Raw genomic sequence first — 25,153 nt, 5'->3', positions numbered from 1 at the left:
CAGACTTCGAGCATTGGAGATGATAAAAAGACAAAAAGAAAGAGTATCCAGAGCATACAACAAGAAGGTGAAAGGTAAAACATTTATCAATAATGACTTAGTTTGGAAAGTTATTTTACCTATAGATCGAAAGAATCAAGCACTTGGTAAATGGTCCCCACACTGGGAGGGCCCCTTTCGAATTTTGAAAGTATTCTCGAATAACGCTTACGAGATAGAAGAGTTAGCAGAAGATCGCAGGATTTTAAGAGTAAACGGGAAGTATCTGAAGAGATACAAACCAAGCATGCATGAAGTAAAGATTGCAAAAACGTAGATATTGAAGTATACTACGTAAGCCAAAATGGTTGAATTAACACCAAAATGGCTTTGTTGTCTAAACAAATATGTATGGCAAAATAAAAAGAAGAAAACGAAGAAACTTTAAAACATCTTCCACTAATATTAAGAGAAGAGTACATTCATAACAGGAGGTTTGGTTTCCAAAACATGGAAGGTTACAAAAACTAAATCAAATAAAAACCTAAACTAAACCACCTCCTAGTTGATTCTTTGGTCTAAGCCTTCTAGGGGCAACAGGGGCAAGCTCTCTGCCTCGAACATGTTCATGGATCCGGAGTTGCGCATCCTTCTCACTATTCCCTTTTTAAGGAATACGTAAGATAAGAGCCTTCCATATGGAAGGCAGGTTACAACCCCTTGACGGGCAGTAGCCATGGAAACGGCTTCGACAAGCCCTTTTAAAATCATTAAAGGGAAGTTGATTTTCTTCCCACGAAGGGCACAGAGGATAAACTCCAAGTCCTCCACCATGATGCTGATTTGGTCATGGTTTCGTAGTTGAAAGTTACCCACGAGCAGTTGATGCCAAACCCTGATGACTTTGGCGCTGTAAGGATCGTTATCCATGAGGGTCCTTAAAAGAAGGTGAGTTGTCATGTTGAAGCTGTTGTCATCAAAGGTTTCACCAGAGTTGTTACATCTCATCAAGTTAGAGATGATGGAAGGAGTGATTCTGATTTGGGCATGTCGAACCTCAGAAACTATAGTAGTTCTGCCCTCTGGATCTATGCGTAGAGACGCAAACATCCAGAAATCTGCTAGCATGTTGGGATAAACAGGTCCCTCCAAGATTTCATAATAGAAATCGAGTTCTTGATTGGCAAAGAGAGCACTGATGCTGATGAAGTTTTCATCAAACTCTTCTTCAGAGAGTTTGAACTCCTTTTTTATGCAAGCTCTGATGTTGTTGTAAGTAAGAGGTTGCGCCATGTGAAGAAGGAAAGGTTGAAAAGGTTGTTCTTTTTAAGACTCTGTGTTTTTTGAGAAAACGGAGGAAGAGAAACAAAGTTTTGAGCAAAAGATTTCAAGTGAAGGAAGAAGTGTGATGTTAATCCTTTATATAGACCTGGGGCAATAGAGGAACGGTTTAATTTTAATGATTGATTAGACTGCGTTTGGTATTCCAAAGAGGAGTTATGGCTTCCGCCGTTTCCCGCCTTGGGAAGTTGAAATGTAATCATGAGAAACTGGTGCACGCACGTCTTAAAAGAGACGTTTTGAAGGAAGTGACGTCATCACTTAAATGATGGTTACGGCTAAGGGAGTGGAAACGTCAAGTCTAGACTAAAAGGAGTGCGAAGGATAGTCAGGTCACGTGCTTGCATTTATTAAGATTACTGTGACAATTAAATATATTTTGGCAAGATTTGAAAAATTGCTAAAGTATTACACATGATCATTGCAAAATGGAATAGAGTATGTAAACTGGCAAACGAAAGGTCTACATAGATATATTCTTGGTGGAATTCGATTACAAGATAAATCAATGCGCATTACAGAAAAGTTATTACAAGATTCGAAAGGACTAATTAAAATCTCTAGGAAGAGTGTCTTTTATCTTCGAATACTGAATCTCCCAGGAAGACATGCGAAGTTCAATCAAGGCCCGTTGTTTCTTCAGTTCGTCAATTTCGGGAACTAGTTTTTGTGCAGCTTCGAAATGCTGGATTCCTAAACGCGCAACTTCAGTCAATTCCTGCTCATTGGACTGTTGAATGGTTGCTTTACGAGATTCAGCCTCCTTTATCTTTTCTTCAAGCTGGACAATTTCCTGTTTCCAAGATTGGATATTCCGCTCACATTCATCATACTCTTTTTGTTTCTCTGAGCGTTTAAGCTTGAGAGCATCACCTTTCTTCGACGCATCAATAGCGGCTTTCCAAGATGAACTATGAGAAGCCACCTTCGTAGTAAGTTGTTCCTCAACATTGCGACGTCGAAGAATGTTTGATTGAAGTTGTTCGATCAGAGAACCCAGCAAAACAATCACCTCTGAGACCTCTTTCGAAACCAGAAGTAGATCCACCTTTTTCAGAAGTTGATTCAAGCCATGACTTTTGGTAGGATCCTTGCTAAGAATTTTGACGAGGTTGGTTTCGAAGAACTTTTCCTTTATCTGATGAAGAAGTACAGAAGTATCCTCTTTGTCACCAGATTCTGGCTGGACAGCTGGAGAAGTTTCGAGCTCAGAAGGCGAAATGTTATCAGTATCCATCATAGCCTTGAGGAAGCTGAGAGGATCAGTTTGTTTAAGCTGCTCCAATTCTAAAGGAGTGGGCTTTGCTGAGGCAGGCGCCAAATTAGTTTCAGGAGAAACTATGGTCCCAAAAGGTGTAGTTTCATGAGGAACTACTGTGGCTATCTAGGAGGTTTCTTCCATAACATCTTGTTCAGATAAAGAATCCTCACTACCAGTTGGATGACCAGCTGCATTGTGGCTACTTGAACATTGTTGATCTACTTTTTCGCTCTTGTGAGTAGGTGGAGAATCATCATTTGAATGGCTTTCTTCGACTGCTATACTAGGGATGATAGTCGCAAGAGGCTGAGCGTCTTCGACCACTGGTGAAGGCACATGAGACTTACCTGCATGAAGTAATTAGAATATATTATGGTGGGAAAGTTGCAAGAAATCTCTTTGCCGTAAAAAGAATATGTATCTACCTTGGAGGCTATCAAGATCAATATTAAGAGTGAAGGCTTTGAGGTCAGAAGGGGCTGTCCCAACATCATCCTACAATCATAAGGTAAAACGTTAACTTAATTATTTTAAGTTAAAATTTATAGAGATGATTAGGTTGGGAAATCCAAATACCTTGGCTAGAATGTTATCTGGGCTCGAGTTATGGATCTCAACAACAAAAACATTGCTACCACCTTTTAAAGGTGATTCTTCAGAAGATACATTTTCACCCGGTGAAGTGAGCTTTGAAGATCCAGATCCCTCTTCTTTTCCCGAAGGAGTGACGGCCTTCTGCCTTTTCTTTTGGGCTTGTCTGGTTCGAGGTGGAGATTTGTCATCATCATCTGAAACAACTACTTGAGAAGCTTTTCGTTTCGAATGTGGCGGAGGCTTCGAGCTCTGAAAATGTAAATTGGGTAAAGTAAGTATGATTCATGGGACATACAAATAAAATATAAAGTATGTGTATACCGTGGGTTTCTTATTAGTGGTGATAGAGTCACTCCCATTGGGTTTGTTGCTCTGCGAAACTTTAGAAGCTTTATGCGCAGGGATTTGTTTGATCTTTTTCTTTCGAGCAACAGCTGCAGTTGAAACTGGAATCAGTATTTCAGTGGAAAAAGAAACGTTAGTCGAAAATTTGTCTAAACCCAAACCTTCAGGTATTGGAGTCAAGACACGAACATGTTCAAGATCTATATGGAGGTGTCCTTTGAAAGTATCCAGGGTATGCTTAGTCGGGACCACTCGTTCAGCGTGTTTTTTAGTGCTTTCCTGAAGAATTTTAAAAGCATTCCCACACACGAACCAGTCTGGGAAAGGAGGGCTTAAAGCCACACCAAAATCAGCGCTTGGCAGTGGAGGGAATTTCGGAGGATTAAGTTTGAAAGCCACTTCATAACGCAGTTCTGGTCGAACAGACGAGGGCAGTTTCAACTTATGCAGTTTAGTAGAAAACTTTTCGCGCAAAATAATTGCAGCTTCACGAACGGTCCGACTAAGATCATCAGGCCTGTAAATGGTTTCAAAGAATTTTTGAAAGGCTTGTATTTCTTTAATATGAGTCGAAGTACCTTTGTGAAATTTTTCCTGCATATCATCAAAAGCTTCAGTTAGTTCGCGAGTAAGGCTCTCAGCATCGAAGATTTGCATGGTGTAGTAATATGTCCACCATTGTTGGAAATCTAGAGTAGAATAAAAGGCAGGTTCAAAAGGAATAGGAGAGAGATTGGTAACACCAGTGTATCTGGCGATTTTTGATTCACACTCATCTTCAGTTAGATACAAAGTGTGTAGACACATATGGTTCCTTTTCTCATACAGACATTTGGGTTTTACTTGAACCAATCCAAATTGCCTGGATACCAGATTTGGTTGGTAGTAGAGGAGAACACATTGGCTTTTGGAGGGGCGAAGACGGTGATAGAATAACCTTGGGGTAAGGAAAGCTTCCCAGATAATCATGGATTCAGTATCTTGATCTTGAGATGTTGTTGGGAACTTTTGAGTGAACCATTCAGGACCCACTGTCCTGTTTACGAATGGAGCCATTGAGGGGATAAATTGATAACACTGAGCGAACATCATGACATATGCTAAAAAGTGTTCACGAAGCTTCCAAGTTTCTTCTTTAGGAGTTAGCGAAGCCAACCTGGTTCCCTCTACGGTTCGATTTTTAATATTTGGATCTTCTTCGTTCACAACATCTCGAAATGGGAGGTGAGCTTCGAAAGTAGCATTAAGCCACAATTGCAAAAACCAGAAAGGACCAGCAAAGAGCAGGGATCCTGATTCATAATTCTTAACAAGGTCTGTTGCTTCACCTAGGTTCTCATAGAGAAACCCTAGAATTAACTGGCTTAGGTTCAGTTGTGTTCCAGCATGTAGTTGATTGGCCATACAAAGATACCTCTTTGCTACCTGTATGGACCTAGAGCAGAAAACGCACCTCGAAAGTCATAAGGCTAAGAAAGCAATATGCTCTTCATCTGAGACTACCTCATTGTTTTCGTCATGATATTGTTGAATGAACGCAGTGCAAGTAACTGTTGCTTCGCTAAAATAAATGGTATCGGTATCCATGACATTGGGGTCAAAGGTCTCTCCGGTTAGTCGAAGCCCCGTGATAGCAGCTATGTCGAAAAGAGTGGGGGTGACCATTCCACACGGGAGATGAAAAGTGTTGTGGGAAGCGTCCCAGAAATGAACTGATGCTACTAACATGGTTTGGTTGTATTCTAAACCAGTTTTGGACAGTTGGATTAAATCATAAATGCCCAGTTGTTTCCAGAAAGAAGCCTTGTGTTTCTCTACTCTTGCTAGCCAGGCATAGTACAGTTCAGGGTCTTTTGCTAAGGGAATTGAGCTAAAAAATTTCACAAAATTGGTTACATAGTTTAACCTAATTTTCTCTAGGGCTGAAGGGGTTATGGTCGAAGTATCATCTGTACCATCAGGATCTGCTAAAATAGAACAGCCATCTTCATCTATTTTGTTCTTACTAACTAAAGGCCTAGTTTTATAGTAAGCAGGAAAGAATTTATTTAGAGAAGGGTTAGTTTCTCCTGGTAAAGGACCCATGAAGGCATGAGTTTTTCCAGAAAGTTCAAAAGGAATGATTACCTGAGAAGCGTAAATGGCGCGCACTTCCGCAGAATTTGGGTTTGGTATGTACTCTTGATCCCCCATCTGTGTGGATTTTTGAAGTTTTAAAGCTGGTTGAAGAACGTTTGAGGAGGACGCCATGAATGAGTTTGATTCTTGGGAATGGGTTTGAATATAACCAGGAATGTTCTTTTCTGTAGAGGAATAAGGAAATGGAGGTGAAAGTTATATGAAGGTGAGAGTTCAGGTATTTAAAGGTTTAAACGGAAACCCTTTTAAATCTTTTGGGTAAAAGCCAAGAGACACACGGCAGGCGTTGATTTCATCCAACGGCGGTCGAATAAGTTATTAGCTTTACTCCTAGTATATAGGAGTAATGATCAGGAAGTAAGACCAGAACGTGGGAATGTAAGTTATGAGTAGACATCTTTGAAAATGACAAGACGTTTTGGAAACAGAGTCATAAATGATTATGACGTCAATCAATGATCTTGGAACTCTAAAACGAAATCTTGTTACAGCAAGAAACGCCTATTTCTCTTGTTTTTTGAAACAGGCATTTATTGGGGGCAATTTGTTAGCTGAAGATTTCGTTTGGGAAGAAATGTCCTTCGAAGGCCTGAAATTCGAAGGAGGTGGTTACTGATAACCATCTTTGAAGATAAAGAATGGCTACTGATGGCCATGCTTCGAGAATGATGTTTAAGTTGAAACAAAAATAGTGAGCACCGAAGCTAAATTCGAGAAGAGTGATCTTTGGGACTTAGACGTTTTTGGGAAATATGCAAAGTACTGAAGCTTAGCGTGTTTTCGTGGCATTCTCGATTATAATTATGTTGCCACGCGTCGAAGGAGTATTCAGGCGGGATGATTTGAATTTCGAAACAGTTTATGTAACCGCACGAAGACAGATGGCATCCCTGGATTTTCTGTGGGCAACGTGGCATTAGATTAGTGTAGGACCGTTAGGGTCGAAACTAGTATAAATAAGGATCTTAATGTTAGGATTCCGTGTGTTCATTTTGTACAAATCACTCACATATTGCTCAAGTATCAAGTGTTAAGAGAAAGAGTTCGCTGAGAAATGTACGTATGACACCAACACCAATTTAAATACATGTGTATTTAAATACAAGTAGGGTAGGCATTCATCTGGCCAAGCCCTCGAAAAAGGCTCTGTTTTTGTTAGTGTGTTTATATTTGTGCTTTGTGGCATGGAGTCACGGTGTAATAAGACCTTTAAAGGCACTCCGTTAAGTCCTCATGGAAGGCAAGCGGAAAAGGTTAGCAATCAACCCCCGCCCAGTCTCATCGAGTTCGTTGAGTAAGCGTGCGCTACGCGTTAATTGCTTATGAACTAGCACAAGATCCTGTTATCGAGTATGTCAAGTAAAGGGTTCATTTAATCGAACCACCACGTTTCTTATCTCACGTTGACCGACGTTGATGCTCGGTGTACGCACGCACCGTTTTTCCTTTTAGATCTGTGACGGCTTGGTTGCTAAGAGTGATTCGCTCCTCTTGTCTATGGACCGATCGCTTAGCGCGAGGTCTAATGCTTGGTTGACTCGGGTGATCCGCTCCCCTTGGCTATGGCGGAACCGCTTTTCTACTACTCGGCATGCGCCGGTGGTTTTGTTTGCTTTACGAGCGGAGCTCGTTTGTGTGATATTCTTGTGTGTTGTTTTTGTTTTCCTCCATAGGTTGCTAGCTTTGTTTAGACTTTTACCCTTTGTATGATAACATAGGTAGCAAGCTTTCCCCCTTGGCTTAGGTTTTCCTCGTGCATTCTTTAAAACACAAACCAAACTCTTTGATTTTCTTTTCTTAAGAGCTTGTTATTTCCGCTCCATTCCCAAGCATAAGTCTCCAAAGGTCAAGCACCGAGTGCAAATGTAACTCGCTCACCTAAAAAACACAAAACAAACAAAAACTAGTTAGCCGAGCTACAGTACCTCTGATTCCTCAAAAAGGATACGTATGCAGCAAGGTAGGGCCCGTGCGAGTATAACTCTTTCTTTTCCCTACATTTTGCATGCATACTAGTCCAGTTTGGGCGCAGATTTGTTACACATCCATAGTTTTAGACACGAGCGTGGATACCATCGAGTACGATGGGCGCGTGGGGTGCTAACACCTTCCCCTCGCGTAACCGACTCCCTTACCCTTTTTCTCTGGTCGTGAGACCGTTGTTTTGTTTTGTGGTTTGTTGGCATTCCCTTCCTTTTCAAGATAAATATGTTAGTGGCGACTCTGTTGATTTTCGCGGCAGCAATAAATATCACCGAAGATTTGTTGTAAATAATGTATTTTAATATTCTATGTAAACAATATAATTAAAAAAGCCTATTCACCTCGATTTTTTATTTGAACCGAGGGATATGTTAAGCGTTTATTTTGAAGATTTTCAGCGGCCTTAAACAAATCATTGTCATCCATTTAATGTTTATTAATGCTCAAGACTCTATCATTAGTGATCCGCATGAAACCTAAGAGACATCCATTATAAAAGCATGATGAATATAAACATTCCTAACCTAAATTAAACATGAAGTGCTTGAAACCTAAAGACGCTTGGAAAAGTTCTCTATGGCGGATTGCAAGAGAAGAAAATTATCTAGGTTCAAGGTTGTTTTCTTAAATATTTATTTGAGTCGAAAATTATATATTTTAATATTGATTGTGTAACTCGGTGGGAGAACTTACTTTTTGAAATTTTGCAGATAGCAAGAGTCGCCACCGACTTTTATTTTATCCAATATATAGAAAGGCTAAAAGAACAGGAAAAGACCTTTTAAAAAGATTTTGAGTTCGGGGGGTAGGTTATACAAAGGGAAGGTGTAAGCACCCTTTGTATCCATGGTTATCCATGGGCTCTTAATTGCTTAGCTCACTTTGTTTTCAAAATGTTTGAAGTGTAGTGTGTGAATAAGAAAATGTTTGAATAAGAACTTAAGCTTGTAAATAAGCGTAGTCTTTTTGAAAATATTCTTTGAAAAGAAGTGGGAAAATATTTTGAATTTTGAATTTGAATTTGAATAGAGCAAGCAATCAGGAGCACCTACCCTAAGTTAGAAAAATTGTTCTTTTAGCTTTTCAGTTTGAAAGGGCTATCCATACCATAGGAGGGTAGGAAGTCCTTTCATTGGATGTAAAGGGTCATCGAGGAAGTATCGTTCGCCATAAAACTATCCCTACCATATAGAGGGTAGGTAGTCTTTAGGGAAGGATAGAATAGTCATTTAGGCAACAGGCGAGGATACCTTAGCAATTGAGACAATCATCATTTACCGAGGCAACTTCGAGGGGACTATGATTTTATGATGATGAACTGAGAGTAACATTTGTTTTGCTTAGGTATCCTCGGAATCGAGGGACTTAACTATTTTTAGAATCGCAATTAAAAAGGCAACAGGCAACAAGGCAACAAGAGAGGTTACCCTAAAGGTATGTGTGTGTGACACAATCAGGTGATTCAGTTCAGATATCTTATCTTGTAATTAGTGAGCTATGTTAATTAACAGGCTTGCACTCCCTAGGATTACTAACCACGCAGTTAATATCATACAGAAATTAAAGGCAGAGAATATAAAGTCCTATGCTATTACAATAAACACCTGTGGGCAAAAAAATAAAGGCAGAAAAGAAAACCTAAACTATTACAATAAAACCCTGAGGGTAACAGAAAATAAAAGCAGAAAGGTAGAAAACTTTTTACAACGCTTTGGGGCCGATACATAATTTATAAATAATAGCAAGAAATAATAATGCGAATAATAAAATAAAATCCAAAATTATAAATAATAAGGCAGAATTAAAATAAAGGCACATGTGACAATCAAGGGAATATGATATGAGAAGAGAAATTATCGGTAATGAAGAAATTCAATGTTTAATTACAAAGGCAAACCTAAACCTTAAAGATTGAAAACCTAATGGGGCAAAAACCTAGCCTACCGTTAATGAGCAATACCTAATTAAATTTAAAAACCCAATTTGGCTAAATTAATTAAAATTATAAAAAAAGGTTAATAAATCCTAAAATTAAATTAATTAGCTTAAAAATAATTATTAGCCTAAAAATAAAACCCTAACCCTAATTCTTGAAAATTGACAACATCTACTTAAGGGAGAAAATTTAATTTGGCTAAATTAATTAAAATTATAAAAAAAAGGTAATAAATCCTAAAATTAAATTAATTAGCCTAAAAATAATTATTAGCCTAAAAATAAAACCCTAACCCTAATTCATGAAAACGGACAACATCTACCTAAGGGAGAAAATTTAAGGTTTTTATTTTTAATTAAATATTAATAATAAAAGAGGGTTAATTAAAGGAAAAGAAAAAAGGAAGAAAATATAACCAAAGGAAGAGGCTGAGATTTGATGCGGTAATCCTTAAGGGTGCATCATGGAAAAGTAGCCAATAAAGTGTTTGGCCAAAACAAGGTTAATGGTCAAAGGAAGTACCTGCAAAAAAGGATAGTAATAATGTTAATAATAAAGATAATAATAATAATAATAATAATAATAATAATAATAATAATAATAATAATAATAATAATAATAATAATAATAACACAAGAAAAGAATTGGGGTTTAGAAAATTAAATTATGGACAAAATTACAAATAACCTGATTTGGCCAAATACCAAAAGATTTTTGGCCAAATACGAATAACCTTGATTTGGCCAAAATGCAAAAAGCTTTTGGCCAAAAACACATTTGGGGTACCCCTTGAGGTCAAGAGATAAAGCTCCTTCCACTTGGTCAATCCATAGGAAACCTGTTCATAAACTACTACAATGTTACGGTTAAGAAAACAAATTGAAAAATTGAAAAGTGATCAAAATAAAATCTAAAAAATATAAAAACCTGATTATAAATCAAATAAAATAAGATAACGAAGCTACAAATTTTTTGAGATTTTTTTGAAAATATGAAAATAGAAATTAAATCAAATAAAATAGAAAAACGAGGAATTTGCGATTTTGAGCGTCAAAATCCTTTAGAATTTGTTCTAAAGGAGTATTGTTCCTCGATTTATTTCTGAACTTCTGAAAAAAAATTGGAGCAAATTGAAACAGTAGTTTCAGAATTCGGCTGATAGGCTGGAAGATTTATCACTCTGCTGCAACCGAAATTAGAGTGACAGAAGATTATTCGTAACGGTCAGAAACGACGGTAAAGGTTTTTTGTAAATGGGTGTAAAATTATGAGAGTTGTTGATTGTTAGTGTATGGGAACAAAGAATTTGGTAGAGGTGAATGGTTGGTGAATGGTTAAAAATAAGGGTTGTTAGTTATTTATAAGAAAACATTAGGTTAAAAGGAAGATGGGCTTGGACCTCACTAAGAGCTTAATTTATTTTATTTTCCTTATTTTGAATTATTTAAATGAATAAATCAAAACAATTGAAATAAAACAATTTAAGGGGTGATTGGATTAAAATTGTGGCCCAATAATGAATTTGCTCAATTTGGACTTTATGCACCGACTCAAAATTTCCCAACTTTCACCAGCCATAATTTTCTCGATTTTCATTATTTGGGAATAATTTTGAATTTGTTGGAAACCTTAAGGTGTCCTCTTCAATTATTTCCGCATTTGAAGATTTTTGTCTTTAAAAATGAGAGGGCAAATTTTGGGGTATGACAGCTGCCCATGTTCAATCTTCTTAAACCTGAGGATGTAGATTGGCTTGTGTGCCTATTGGAATCTGAAGGTGGAAGAGGATTGAACACTAGAGTACCAAGAAATTTTCCCTTGATGATGCAGGGACCTTTTCAGGGATGGGCTTAAAGATGCCATCTGGACGTTGATAGAACGTTATCGGGGATGGGCTTGAAGATGCCATCTGGTTATTGAGAGAATTGATTTAGATGGGCTTAAAAGATGCCATCTGGATGTTGGGAGTATGAAGTGGGCTTAAAGATGCCACTTGACTTGATAGGTTGAAAGTCAGAGTGAGTCGTACGTTAGACTGTATCTGAAAGGATATACTTAGGATGGGTCGTACGTTAGACTAAATCCATTGTATTGATGAATGTCAATGTAAGTCGTACGTTTGGCTGTACTTTAGGACGAGTCACACGTTAGACTAGGTCCAATTGCATCGATAGATGTCTGGATAAGCCGTATATTAGGCTGAAGGACGGGTCGTACGTTAGACCGGGTCCGATTGCATCGATAGATGTCTGGAAAGTCCGTATGTTAGGCTGTAGGATAGGTCGTACGTTAGACCAGGTCCCCTGTGTTGATAGTTGTTAGAATACACCATACGTTAGGTTATATCCTAGGATGAGTCGTACGTTAGACTGGATCCTTTGTATTGAGAAGTACCATAATGAGCCGTACGTTAGGCTGTATCTGAGCTCAATGTATTGAGAAGTGTTTGTTGGAGATTGATCGTGTCAGCACCGTTTGTAGTAACTGAATTAGATCTTGGAAAGATGATCGTGTCTACACCGTTCGTAGTAATAGAATTAGATCTTGGAATATTGACCGTGTCAGCACCGTTCGTAGTAACTGAATTAGATCTTGGAAAGATGATCGTGTCTACACCGTTCGTGATGATAAAATTAGATATTTGAAGGATGATCGTGTCTACACCATTCGTTATGATAGAATTAGATCTTGGAAAGACAATCGTGTCTACACCGTTTGTGATGATAGAATTAGATCTTTGAATGTCTCTTGATTACCTTTGAACTATCTCTGGAGAATACCCGGAACTAAGTATTAGAACTAAATCATTGTCTTGATTATCTCTGAACTATCTCTGGAGAATAACCGGAACTAAGTATCAGAACTAAATCATTGTTTTGATTATCTCTGAACTATCTCTGGAGAATACCCAGAACTAAGTATCATAACTAAATCATTGTCTTGATTATCTCTGAACTATCTCTGGAGAATACCCGGAACTAAGTTTCATAACTAAATCATTGTCTTGATTATCTCTGAACTATCTCTGGAGAATACCCGGAACTAAGTATCAGAATTAAATTATTGTCTTGATTATCTCTGAACAATCTCTGGAGAATACCCGAAACTAAGTATCAGAATTAAATTATTGTCTTGATCATCTCTGAACTATCTCTGGAAGATATCCAAAATTAAGTATCAGAATTAAATCTCTGCCTTGATCATCTCTGAACTATCTTTGGAAGATATCCAAAATTAAGTATCAGAAATAAATCTTTGTCTTGATTTTCTCTGAACTATCTCTGAAAGATATCCAAAATTAAGTGTCAGAAAATAAATCTCTGCCTTGATTATTTCTAAACTATCTCTGGAAGAAATCCAAAATTAAGTATCAGAACTAAATCTCTGTCTTTGATTATCTCTAAACCATCTCTGGAAGATATCCAAAATTAACTATCAGAACTAAATCTCTGTCTTGATTATCTCTGAACTATCTATGGAAGATATCCAAAATTAAGTCTCAGAACTAAATCTCTGTCTAGAATGAGTGTCAGAATCAAATTGTTGACTTGATTATCTTTGCACTATATCTAGAAGATAATGTTCATTTGATTGTTGAAATAGACTGAAAAAGAAACATTAGTTTTATGCAATGTTGTGGTGCATGTATTGTAATAGTTTTTTTTTGAAATGAATGAGAGTGTTATGCATATGCCATGGGGTACATGATGTATGAATGCATGAACATAATTTGTCCTTCCTGGAGTATATTAGTATTTTCTTCTTGATTGAGAAAATAAATCTCTATTGCATTGTGATTCTGATGCCTGGTCTTGTCTTGAAGATATAAAGATGGGAATTTATGATTTCTGCTTGGGGATGAAAGCAATTTGAATGATTGATCCTTGACGCACCCAGACTGGGGATAAGAGAGATGAATAGACCCTGTTGGAGGAGGGATTGAAGATAGGTATTTGAGGAATACTCTGTGGAGATAGGATCTTGTGAAACCGGCTCCGTGGGAAGACATGGGTGCCTTGAACATTGCCCTCAGTGTTTATAGTGACTACCATTCATGGGCTTGTGTTGATTGGGATACACCAATGAGTATTGATCGAAGTGTCAAATAGGCCTTGCCTAGCTTTGCCCCTGCCAGTAGGGACTCTAGAGAGATTCTCCTTGTGAGGACCTTCTGAGATATATACTATGGGTGACCTTCCCCTAGTAATCAAAAACTGAGGATGATGCCCCTTACTGATCGAGAGGTAGCTTCAGACCCACTTGGGTGCATGCCCCTGATTGTTTGTCATTCTTGAGAGATTCTTGGAATCTTGACTTAATTGCCCCAGATTGATTGGACAAAGCATGTCATGCCCCTTGTATACATTGCTTTTGGAGTGATCTTTTCTGTCGGGATAACTGTTAGTCATTAGTCGTACCTCGTGCAGATTCTTCCTATTACTAACATTTGAAATTATGTAGCAGAATATGTTTAATAATGAATTCATGAGATGTAATGCATATGTCTGTCTTGAGTTTTTGAAAAACATTAAAACAGGAGATGTAAAAGCGTGATATTTGTAAAAACGTGATGTTTGTAAAAACGAAATATCAACTCAGCATTTTTGGTAAACCTTAAGGAGTCAGGATACCTTTTTGGTGACAATATGCTTTCGAACTAACCATGCTTCAGTTAGGACTTTCAAGGGTTGTAACGTGGCTTGGTTCACGGTTTTAAGAAACAAAGGATAATGCCTCAAAGTTTATTTGTACCCATCCCAATCTTCGTGATATTCTTTAATCCCATGCTCAGTTAACTTTGCATTTAAGTTCTAGCAGGTCTTGAAGTCATACCACTAACATTTGATGATGGTTAAGGCGTTGTAAGTTTATTTGGACAGGCAGTCATCCTTTTTTTTTGTAATATTTTTTTTGTCGAGGATTTATAACAACCTCTTTTGGTTTTTTGACTTTATCATCCCTAACTTTTGCCTGAACTGTTTATTTTGAGATTACAGTCAACGGGATGTTTTGATTTTTGATAAGTCTCCTTCATTGGTTTTGACTTAACATCTTTTTCTTTTTGGTGGATATTGACTGCCTGACTTAATGTGCTGAAGTGCAACTGAATGTGCTGATTAAAACATTACGTACCGATAGAGGTGGTGAATATTATGATCCTGTATTTTTCCAATCCGTAGGAATCATTCATGAGACTACGGCACCTTATACACCTCAACAAAATGGTGTGGCTGAAAGGAAAAATAGGATTCTTAAAGAAATGGTAAATGCCTTGTTATCTTACTCTGGTTTGAGTGAAGGGTTTTGGGGAGAAGATATGTTAACGGCATGTTATTTGTTAAATAGGGTTCCTAATAAAAGGAACAAGACTACCCCATATGAACTTTGGTATAAGAAACGACCCAACTTAACATTTCTACGTGTTTGGGGTTGTAGGGCCGTGGTTAGACTCCCGGACCCAAAAAGGAAAACTTTGGGCGAAAAGGGTGTAGCTTGCATCTTTGTTGGATATGCTGAACACTCCAAGGCTTATAGGTTTTATGTTATAGAACCTAATGACTCGATTTCTATTAACACAATTATAGAATCAAGAGATGCCATATTTGATGAGAATTGTTTCTCTTCTATACCTAGACCAAAGATATCTATACCTAATTCAGACGAATCTCTAAGGGATGATCATTCATATGATGTGCCAAGTGAGACACTTGAACCCCGTAGAAGCAAAAGAGCTAGAAAATCTAGATCTTATGGATATGATTTTCAACTATATTTAGTTGAGGGATCAAAAGATCAGATTGAGGCTCAATACTATTATTGCTATAGTATAGAGGAGGATCCAAGAACGTATGATGAAGTTGTGAAATCTCGAGATTCTGTCTTTTGGAAAGAAGCAATTGATGAAGAGATTGGTTCTATCATGGAAAATAATACTTGGGTATTATCTGATTTACCACCAGGCTGCAAACCATTGGGTTGCAAATGGATCTTCAAAAAGAAGATGAAAGTCGATGGTACAATTGACAAGTTTAAAGCTAGATTAGTTATCCAAGGCTTCAGACAAAAAGAAGGGATTGATTATTTCGATACCTATGCTCCAGTTGCCCGTATCACTACTATTAGATTGTTGATTGCCTTGGCGGCTATTCATAATCTAGTGATTCATCAAATGGATGTCAAAACAACATTTCTGAATGGTGATTTGGAAGAAGAAGTGTATATGAAGCAACCTGAAGGATTTGTAATGCCTGGTAATGAGCACAAAGTGTGTAAGCTAGTTAAGTCGTTGTATGGGCTAAAACAAGCACCGAAGCAGTGGCATCAAAAGTTTGATGAGGTTGTTTTGTCTAATGGTTTCATTCTAAACCAAGCTGACAAATGTGTATATAGCAAATTTGATACATCCGGTAAAGGAGTTTTCATTTGTCTATATGTTGATGACATGTTGATCTTTGGCACCGACCAAAATCAAGTTGATAAAACAAAGAATTTCTTGTCATCAAAGTTCTCCATGAAGGATATGGGAGAAGCAGACGTTATTCTTGGTATTAAGATTAAACGGGAGAATAAGGGGATTGTATTTACGCAATCTCATTACATTGAGAAAATACTCAAGAAGTTCAATTATGAAAATTGTTCTCCAGTAAGTACTCCCATGGATCCGGGAGAAAAGCTTATGCCAAATACAGGTAAACCTGTGGATCAACTCGAATACTCAAGAGCTATAGACTCTTTGATGTATGCTATGATTAGCACTAGACCGGATATTGCTTATGCGGTTGGAAAGTTGAGCAGATTTACTAGTAATCCTAGTAGACATCATTGGCATGCGATAACTAGGGTATTCAAGTACTTGAAGGGTACTATGAATTATGGATTGTCATATATGGGATTTCCTTCGGTGTTAGAGGGTTATTCGGATGCTAGTTGGATAAATAATGTTGAAGATTCATCCTCTACAAGTGGATGGGTGTTCTTGCTTGGGGGAGGTGCCATCTCATGGGCTTCCAAGAAGCAAACATGTATAACTAGTTCCACAATGGAATCTGAGTTTGTAGCATTAGCTGCTGCTGGTAAAGAAGCAGAATGGCTAAGGAACTTGGTATATGAGATTCCGATATGGCATAAACCGATATCACTAATTTCTATCCGTTGTGATAGTAGTGCCACACTGGCTAAAGCATATAGTCAAATATACAATGGAAAGTCTAGACATTTGGGTATTAGACATAGTATGATTAGGGAATTAATCATGAATGGGGTGATATCTATTGAGTTTGTTCGGTCGCAACAAAACTTAGCTGACCACTTGACGAAGGGGTTAGCAAGAGACTTAGTGAAGAAGTCGGTAATTGGGATGGGATTAAAGTCCATTTAAATCTATTAGTTATTATATACCCAATTCCCTTCTAATACAACGTTAGAAGTAGAATTCAATGTGGAAAGATCATAGTTAAAGATTGGAGCAATTGTGTTTATCTTCCCAAGGTATGTGCTCAGACCTGCAAGTGATGGCTAGGTTGAAGTATATCTTCTTAATGGTTCTTTTGAAAAATTGTAAATGCATGTGCAAGATTAAAAGGATCACCTATGTGAGCATGAAGTTTTGCCGCTTCAAGAAGCTTGGACTTGGCTTCCTATATGCTTATTAATGGATAAGGAAACATGGCTTGTAAAGTGTCAAGTATGAATAGTAAAGTATTGTAAGAAACATATGTGTACTATATCTTTAGATATTCAAATGGATTGACGGGTTCAATCATTATGACACCCCGATTTTTGAATATTTGGAATGTGTATTTGTACTAAGATGTAAATTCAATCGTAAGACATTTTCTTCTATGCATTTGTTTGATCGTTATACCTATAAGTAAATCAAGGATTATACTAAAATGGGGGGAGTTTGTTGGTGATTTTAGTATCATCAACGTATTTTGGTAGTAATGTGATTTACTATAGGCCAATGCAATTATGCGTTGTAGATGTTGTTGATTGGCTGTAATTTTTGGTAAAACTCATTGTGATATTATCATGTCAAAACTGATGTCATGACATGCATTCTACTGTAGTGAAGTCTTTATTTGTGCAGGCCTTTTCCTGATGTCAAGGCCGATGTCATGACATCCGTAGCTGTTACATCTTATTCTGTTACTAATTCTGTTTGTGTGATCTGTTAAGATCCTATGCGCCTTACTTGGAAATATTGGACTGCGCCTTACTTGGAAATATTAGATTATGATCTGTTTGATCTTTTCAAGGACGTCTTTAATTGCTCTTATTTTGGTTCCTTGATTTGTGGAAATTAGTTTAATTAGGTTAAAGACTAATTTGGATCCAAGGCCCAGCTGCTGCGTTTTGAAGGCTATATATATTATGAAGAAGCTGCAGCCCGTGGACAGTTTTTCGAAGAGAAGTTTTAAGAGGTTTTCGTTATTAGGGTTTTTAAGTTCTAGCTTTCTTGTGAGCCAAACAATCATCATGATGATTGTCTTGGTCTAGGTGTTTTTGTTTGAGTTGTAAGAGGTACTTGAAGCTTTTACGCAAGAGTATCATTGTACTTGATTGAAGCTTTTAAGCAAGATCAAGTTGTGTCCTTGAAGTGTGTCTTCTATTCATATTCGTTGAGTGTTATTCATCACTGCTGTGATTGAGGGGGAGTGAGTGGAATCTCTGATCTAAGTAGTATTAGGTTGAAGTTGCATTGGGTAGATATTAAGTGAAAGGTGTAATCTTGAACTGTATTACTCTAAATTGATACTACTTATAGTGGACTTCCTCCCTGGCTTGGTAGCCCCCAGATGTAGGTGTGTTTGCACCGAACTGGGTTAACAACTCTCTTGTGTTGTTTGTTATTTGTTTGTTTCTTTCTTGTTCATTGGTTTAAAATTATTCAGATAGTAGTGTCGTGACATCCTATTCGACATCACGTATCTGACTCCAGAATTTCAATTGGTATCAGAGCAGGCACTCTGCCTGTTTTTCTTACTGGGTGAGATCTAGGGACAACACTTTCTGGTACTATGGACAAGGAAGGTGGTGGATTTGTGAACAGACCACCCATTCTGGATGGATCTAATTATGATTATTGGAAACCTCGTATGGTGGCTTTTCTGAAATCCTTGGATAGTAAAGCATGGAGAGCTGCAAACAAAGGATGGGAACATCCTGTCACTACTGGAAAAGATGGCAAGTCATCCCTCAAACCTGAGGAAGAATGGAGCAAAGATGGGGAGGAGCTGGCTCTTGGAAACTCTAAAGCTTTAAATGCTCTATTCAATGGAATTGATAGGAATATATTCAGACTAGTACACCATTGTGAACTAGCCAAAGATGTTTGGGATACCCTCAGAACTACTCATGAAGGCACCTCCAAAGTTAAGATGTCAAGACTTCAGTTGCTAACTACAAAGTTTGAGAATCTAAGGATGAAAGATGATGAAAGTATTCATGAGTTTCACATGAATATACTTGAAATTGCTAATACCTCAGGAGCTTTAGGAGAAAAAATGTCTGATGAAAAGCTAGTGAGAAAGATCCTTAGATCCTTGCCGAAGAGATTTGATATGAAAGTCACAGCTATAGAAGAGGCACAGGATATCAGCAATATGAAGGTAGAAGAATTAATTGGATCTCTTCAAACCTTTGAGATGGGGATCAGTGACAATACTAAAAAGAAGAATAAAAGTCTAGCTTTTGTGTCCAACTCTCAAGAAGAAGTAGAGGAAGGTAGAGAAGAAAATCTATCTGAATCTATAGCCATGCTTGGAAGACAATTTAACAAGATTATGAGAAGAATGGATCAGAAGTCAAGACCAAATGTCAAGAACATCTCATCTGACACTAACAGATCCTATGACTCTAGCAGAAAGGTAAAACCTGAAGAAAAGTACAATCAAAGCAAAGGAATTCAGTGTCATGGATGTGAAGGATATGGACATATTAGAGCTGAATGTCCCACTTATCTCAAGAAACAAAAGAAAGGACTGTCAGTCTCCTGGTCTGATGAAGATTCTGAGAGTGATTTTGAAGAAGAATCTGCCAAACATGTCACAGCCCTTACTGGTGTTTGTGTCTCTGATGAAGATTCTAGTGAAGATGAGCAAACCTTTGAAGAATTGGCAGCATCTTACAGGAAGCTATGTATCAGAAGTGCTGAAGTCTGTCAACAAGGTGAAAAGCAGAAGAAATACATAGTCCAGTTGGAGGCTGATAACACAGGGCTTCGTGAAACTATATCTGGTCTAAACAGTGAAGTTACCATGCTAACATCCAAACTTGATCAGATGTCAAAATCTGTCAAAATGTTAAACAGTGGTTCTGATATGTTGGAAGAGATTTTACAGATTGGAAAGGGTTCAGGAGATATGTCTGGTATAGGATTTGTTGGTGCAAAGAAACATCCTCAAGCTAGTAGTAATGCTAAACCAGAATCTAAGATGTTGAACCCGATGTCAAAATATGTGACTCAACATCATGACAAAAGTAAAATGAAGAGGAAATTTAAAAGATGGAGATGCCATTACTGTGGTAGATTTGGACACATTAAGCCCTTCTGTTTCAGATTATATGGATACCCAGACCAAGCTCCATACTACAGACCCAAGCAGATCATGCCCATCAAGAAGCAACAGTGGACACCTAAAAATATGGCTTTAATAGCTCATACATCTCTCAGAGTATCAACCAAAGAAGATTGGTATTTTGACAGTGGATGTTCCAGACACATGACTGGAATCAAGAATCTATTAGTAGATATCAAAAACCATTCTACTAGCTATGTAACTTTTGGTGATGGAGCTAAAGGAGAAATCAAAGGGGTTGGAAAACTAGACTGCTCAGGAGTTCCAAATCTGGAAGGTGTCTTGTTGGTCAAAGGCTTGACTGCTAATCTCATAAGCATTAGTCAACTTTGTGACCAAGGATACCAAGTTAACTTCACTAAAGCTGAGTGTGTGGTTACTAATGAAGGAAAGGAAGTAGTAATGAGGGGAGTCAGATCCAAAGATAACTGTTACTTGTGGGTTTCTCATGAATCTAGCTACTTAACTGTATGTTCTAAAGAAGAAGAAGCAAAGTTGTGGCATCAAAGACTTGGTCACCTTCATCTAAGAGGTATGAAAAGGATTATTTCTATGGAAGCTGTGAGAGGAATTCCCAAGTTACAAATTGATGAAGGAAGAATATGTGGTGAGTGTCAGGTAGGAAAACAAACCAGGATGTCACATCCAAAGGTTAGACATCTGACTACTTCCAGGGTTCTAGAACTGCTTCATATGGACTTGATGGGACCTATGCAAATGGAAAGTCTTGGTGGAAAGAAATATGCTTATGTGGTTGTGGACGACTACTCCAGATACACTTGGATAAACTTCATCAGAGAGAAGTCAGATGTGTTTGATGTATTCAAAGACCTGTGTCAAAGAATTCAAAGGGAAAAGGAAAATGATGTTGTGAGAATCAGAAGTGATCATGGAAAGGAATTTGAGAATCAAAAGTTTGCTGATTTCTGCTCCTCTGAAGGAATACACCATGAATTTTCATCTCCTATTACTCCACAGCAAAATGGGGTTGTTGAAAGGAAAAATAGAACCATTCAAGAATCAGCCAGAGCTATGATTCATGCTAAGAAACTCCCTATTTATTTCTGGGCTGAAGCCATGAATACTACCTGTTATGTTCATAATAGAGTTACCTTAAGGAAGGGAACCTCTACCACTTTGTATGAGATCTGGAAGGGAAGAAAACCCACTGTCAAATACTTCCATGTGTTTGGTAGTAAGTGTTACATTCTTGCTGATAGAGATCACAGAAGGAAGATGGATTCCAAGAGTGATGAAGGGATTTTTCTGGGCTACTCTACAAACAGCAGAGCCTATAGAGTTTTCAACTCAAGAACCAGAATAATCATGGAATCCATAAATGTAGTGGTTGATGATGTTCACAAACAAGCAGATGTCACAGATGATGTTGGAACATTCTGGGAACCCGCAGCTGAAGGATCTAAGAAAGAAGATGATTGCAGTCCTACTGTTACAGAAGCTGAAGCTGAACCCTCTAACAAAGGACCCTCTATAAGAGTTCAAAAAGATCATCCTAGTGAACTTATTATAGGAGATCCCAACAGTGGAGTTGTTACAAGGTCAAGAGAACAGGTCTCAAACTCCTGTTTTGTATCAAAAATTGAACCCAAGAATGTTAAGGAAGCATTGACAGATGAGTTTTGGATTAATGCTATGCAAGAAGAACTAGGCCAGTTTGAAAGGAATGAAGTATGGGAGCTGGTTCCAAGACCTAAAGGTACAAATGTCATTGGAACAAAATGGGTTTACAAGAATAAGTCAGATGAACTGGGAACTATTATCAGAAACAAAGCAAGGCTAGTTGCTCAAGGATACACTCAAGTTGAAGGAATTGACTTTGATGAAACTTTTGCTCCTGTTGCTAGACTTGAGTCAATTAGATTGTTGTTAGGAGTTGCTTGTATTCTAAAATTCAAACTATACCAGATGGATGTGAAGAGTGCTTTCTTAAATGGATACTTGAGTGAGGAAGTTTATGTGGAACAACCTAAAGGCTTTGCTGATCCAAACCATCCTGATCATGTGTACAAACTAAGAAAAGCTCTTTATGGCCTGAAACAAGCTCCTAGAGCTTGGTATGAGAGACTAACTGAGTTTCTTACTAGTAGTGGTTACAGGAAAGGAGGGATAGATAAAACTCTTTTCGTTAAAGATGGAGGAGGAAAGATCCTGATTGCTCAAATCTATGTGGATGATATTGTGTTTGGTGGGATGTCAGACAAGATGATTAGACATTTTGTTGATCAGATGCAATCAGAATTTGAAATGAGTCTAGTTGGAGAATTAACTTACTTTCTTGGGCTGCAAGTTAAACAGATGGAAGACTCAATTTTTCTCTCTCAGAGCAAGTATGCCAAAAACATTGTCAAAAAATTTGGGATGGAAAATGCTAGTCACAAAAGAACACCTGCACCTACTCATTTAAAATTGTCCAAAGATGAAAAGGGCACTAATGTTGATCAAAGTTTGTATAGAAGCATGATAGGAAGTCTGCTGTATCTCACAGCTAGTAGGCCTGATATTGCTTTTGCTGTTGGGGTGTGTGCTAGATATCAAGCAGAACCCAAGATCTGTCACATAAATCAAGTCAAGAGGATTCTGAAATATGTGAATGGTACTTGTGAGTATGGTATGCTCTACTCTCATGGGTGTGATCCAATTCTCACTGGATATTGTGATGCAGATTGTGCTGATGACAGAAAAAGTACGTCAGGAGGATGTTTCTTCTTGGGGAATAACCTTATCTCATGGTTCAGCAAGAAACAAAATTGTGTATCCCTATCCACTGCAGAGGCAGAATACATTGCAGCAGGAAGTAGTTGTTCTCAGCTTGTTTGGATGAAACAAATGTTAACAGAATATAATGTCACACAAGATGTCATGACATTATATTGTGACAACCTAAGTGCCATTAATATTTCAAAGAATCCTATCCAGCATAGTAGGACCAAGCACATTGATATTAGGCATCACTTCATAAGAGATCTTGTTGAAGATAAAGTAATTGCCTTGGAACATGTTGCTACTAACCTTCAACTGGCTGATATTTTCACAAAAGCTTTGGATGCTAATCAATTTGAAAATTTGAGAAGTAAGCTAGGTATTTGTCTTTGTGAGGAATTATAGCAATTAACCGTTTGTGGGGCCAATAGTATTCTATTCTCCAAATATTTGTTATCATTGCATATTAAAGTGTATTTTCCCCCTCACTTTCACTCCTTCCAAACGGTCCCTATTCCCACAAATCCTATTTTCTGCATTCACTCTACCTCACCGATTTTCTGCATTCACAAACCCTTCCCCATCGTTTCATTCCTTCTCAGCATGTCTCAGATTTCTCCTTCAAAGAAGACGACTTCCCGCTCTGAAACAGTATCCGATTCTAGGGCACCAAATATGGTGAGTGATCAGGATGTTGTGATGGATGTTGTGCCCTTGAACACGGTTCCGGCTACTGATCCTGTTAGTAGTATACCAAGAAAGATGCATGCACGAAAATCGACTGGTGGGTCCGTTCCAGAAACTTTTTCTGCTAGGGATAAAGAGGGTTCTGCATATGTCCACAATGCGATCGCAGGTCTTGTCACGAGAATCTTGAATGAAGGTCACAAGGTAGAAGGAATATCTGTTCCTTTAGCCCAAGCTTCTGCTCCTGAGAACAGCAAAGACGATCAAGTTGATGCTAGCAAAGATCATGTTGATGTTGAGACATCTGAAGCTAACAATGTTGAGACTTCTAATGCTAAAGATGTTGAAACATCTGGAGCTAAAAATGCTGAGATTCTTGAAACAGAGAAAGCTGAAGAGGTCACTGCTACTTCTCCTAAAGAGAAGCTTACTCGCCCTATTGACAGTGTAAATGATGTGGTGGATCTGGATAATCTAGATGATCCTATTGACATTGCTGATGATGACCTCATCTCTAGCATTTCTAACAGAGTCAAGGCTCGAAGGGGACAGCAGGTTGATGATCAACATCTTCCCAAGACTAAAGTTGCTCCTCTAAGGAATGCCACCAAAGAAAAGATCAAGAAGGTCCCTGTTGAATCTTCAAGAACTGGGAGCAAGGTTGCTGTGAAGAAGAGGAAAGAAAGAAGTGTTTCTGACTCAGAGGACAATGTCCTAAGTGATGTCCCTGACATCCCTTCAAAGAAGAAGATTTCTGTCACCAAATCCTCCACAAAGGTTCGTGATGTTCCCTTGGACAACATTTATTTGCACTATGCTTCAAATGCTATCCAGTGGAAGTTTGTTTATCAGAGAAGACTGGCTCTGGAAAGAGAGCTTGCAAATGATGCTCTAGAATGTCAAGAGGTCATGAAGCTCATCAAATCTGCAGGTTTGCTTAAAACTGTTACTCATCTTTCTAAATGCTATGAAATGCTCGTGAAGGAGTTTATAGTAAATTTGTCTCAAGATTGTGCTGATGGGAAAGCTGAGGATTTTCATAAGGTGTATGTTAGAAGAAAATGTATAGATTTCTCCCCAACTGTTGTCAACCTCTATCTAGGTAGGGATGATGAGGCTCAACCTGAGCTTGAAGTGACTGACAATGAGGTGTGCAAAGTTATCACTGGTGGTAAGGTTAAGAAATGGCCCATAAAGAGTAAATTGTCTGCTAGTCTTCTTAATGTCAGGTATGCTTTGCTGCACAAAATTGGTGCTGCTAACTGGGTGCCTACCAATCACACTTCTACCATTTATGTTGGCCTAGGTAGATTCATATATGCTGTGGGAACCAAGACAAAGTTTGATTATGGAACTTACATATTTGATCAAACTATGAGGCATGTTGGTACCTCTGCTACCAAGCTACCCATTGCTTTTCCATCCCTGATATGTGGGATAATCCTCAAGCAATACCCTGGAATTCTGAAAGCTAAAGACTCTGTGTGTAAGAGGGAGAGTGCTTTGTCCTTCCACTATAAGCTGCTCCAAAGGTCAGATGACATAATATCTGCTGGGACATTACAAACCAGCAAACCTGTGACCAAA

The sequence above is a fragment of the Vicia villosa genome, linkage group LG4, assembly GCF_029867415.1.
Source record: "Vicia villosa cultivar HV-30 ecotype Madison, WI linkage group LG4, Vvil1.0, whole genome shotgun sequence".
NCBI lineage: Eukaryota > Viridiplantae > Streptophyta > Magnoliopsida > Fabales > Fabaceae > Vicia > Vicia villosa.
Note: the sequence above shows the minus strand (reverse complement) of the source record.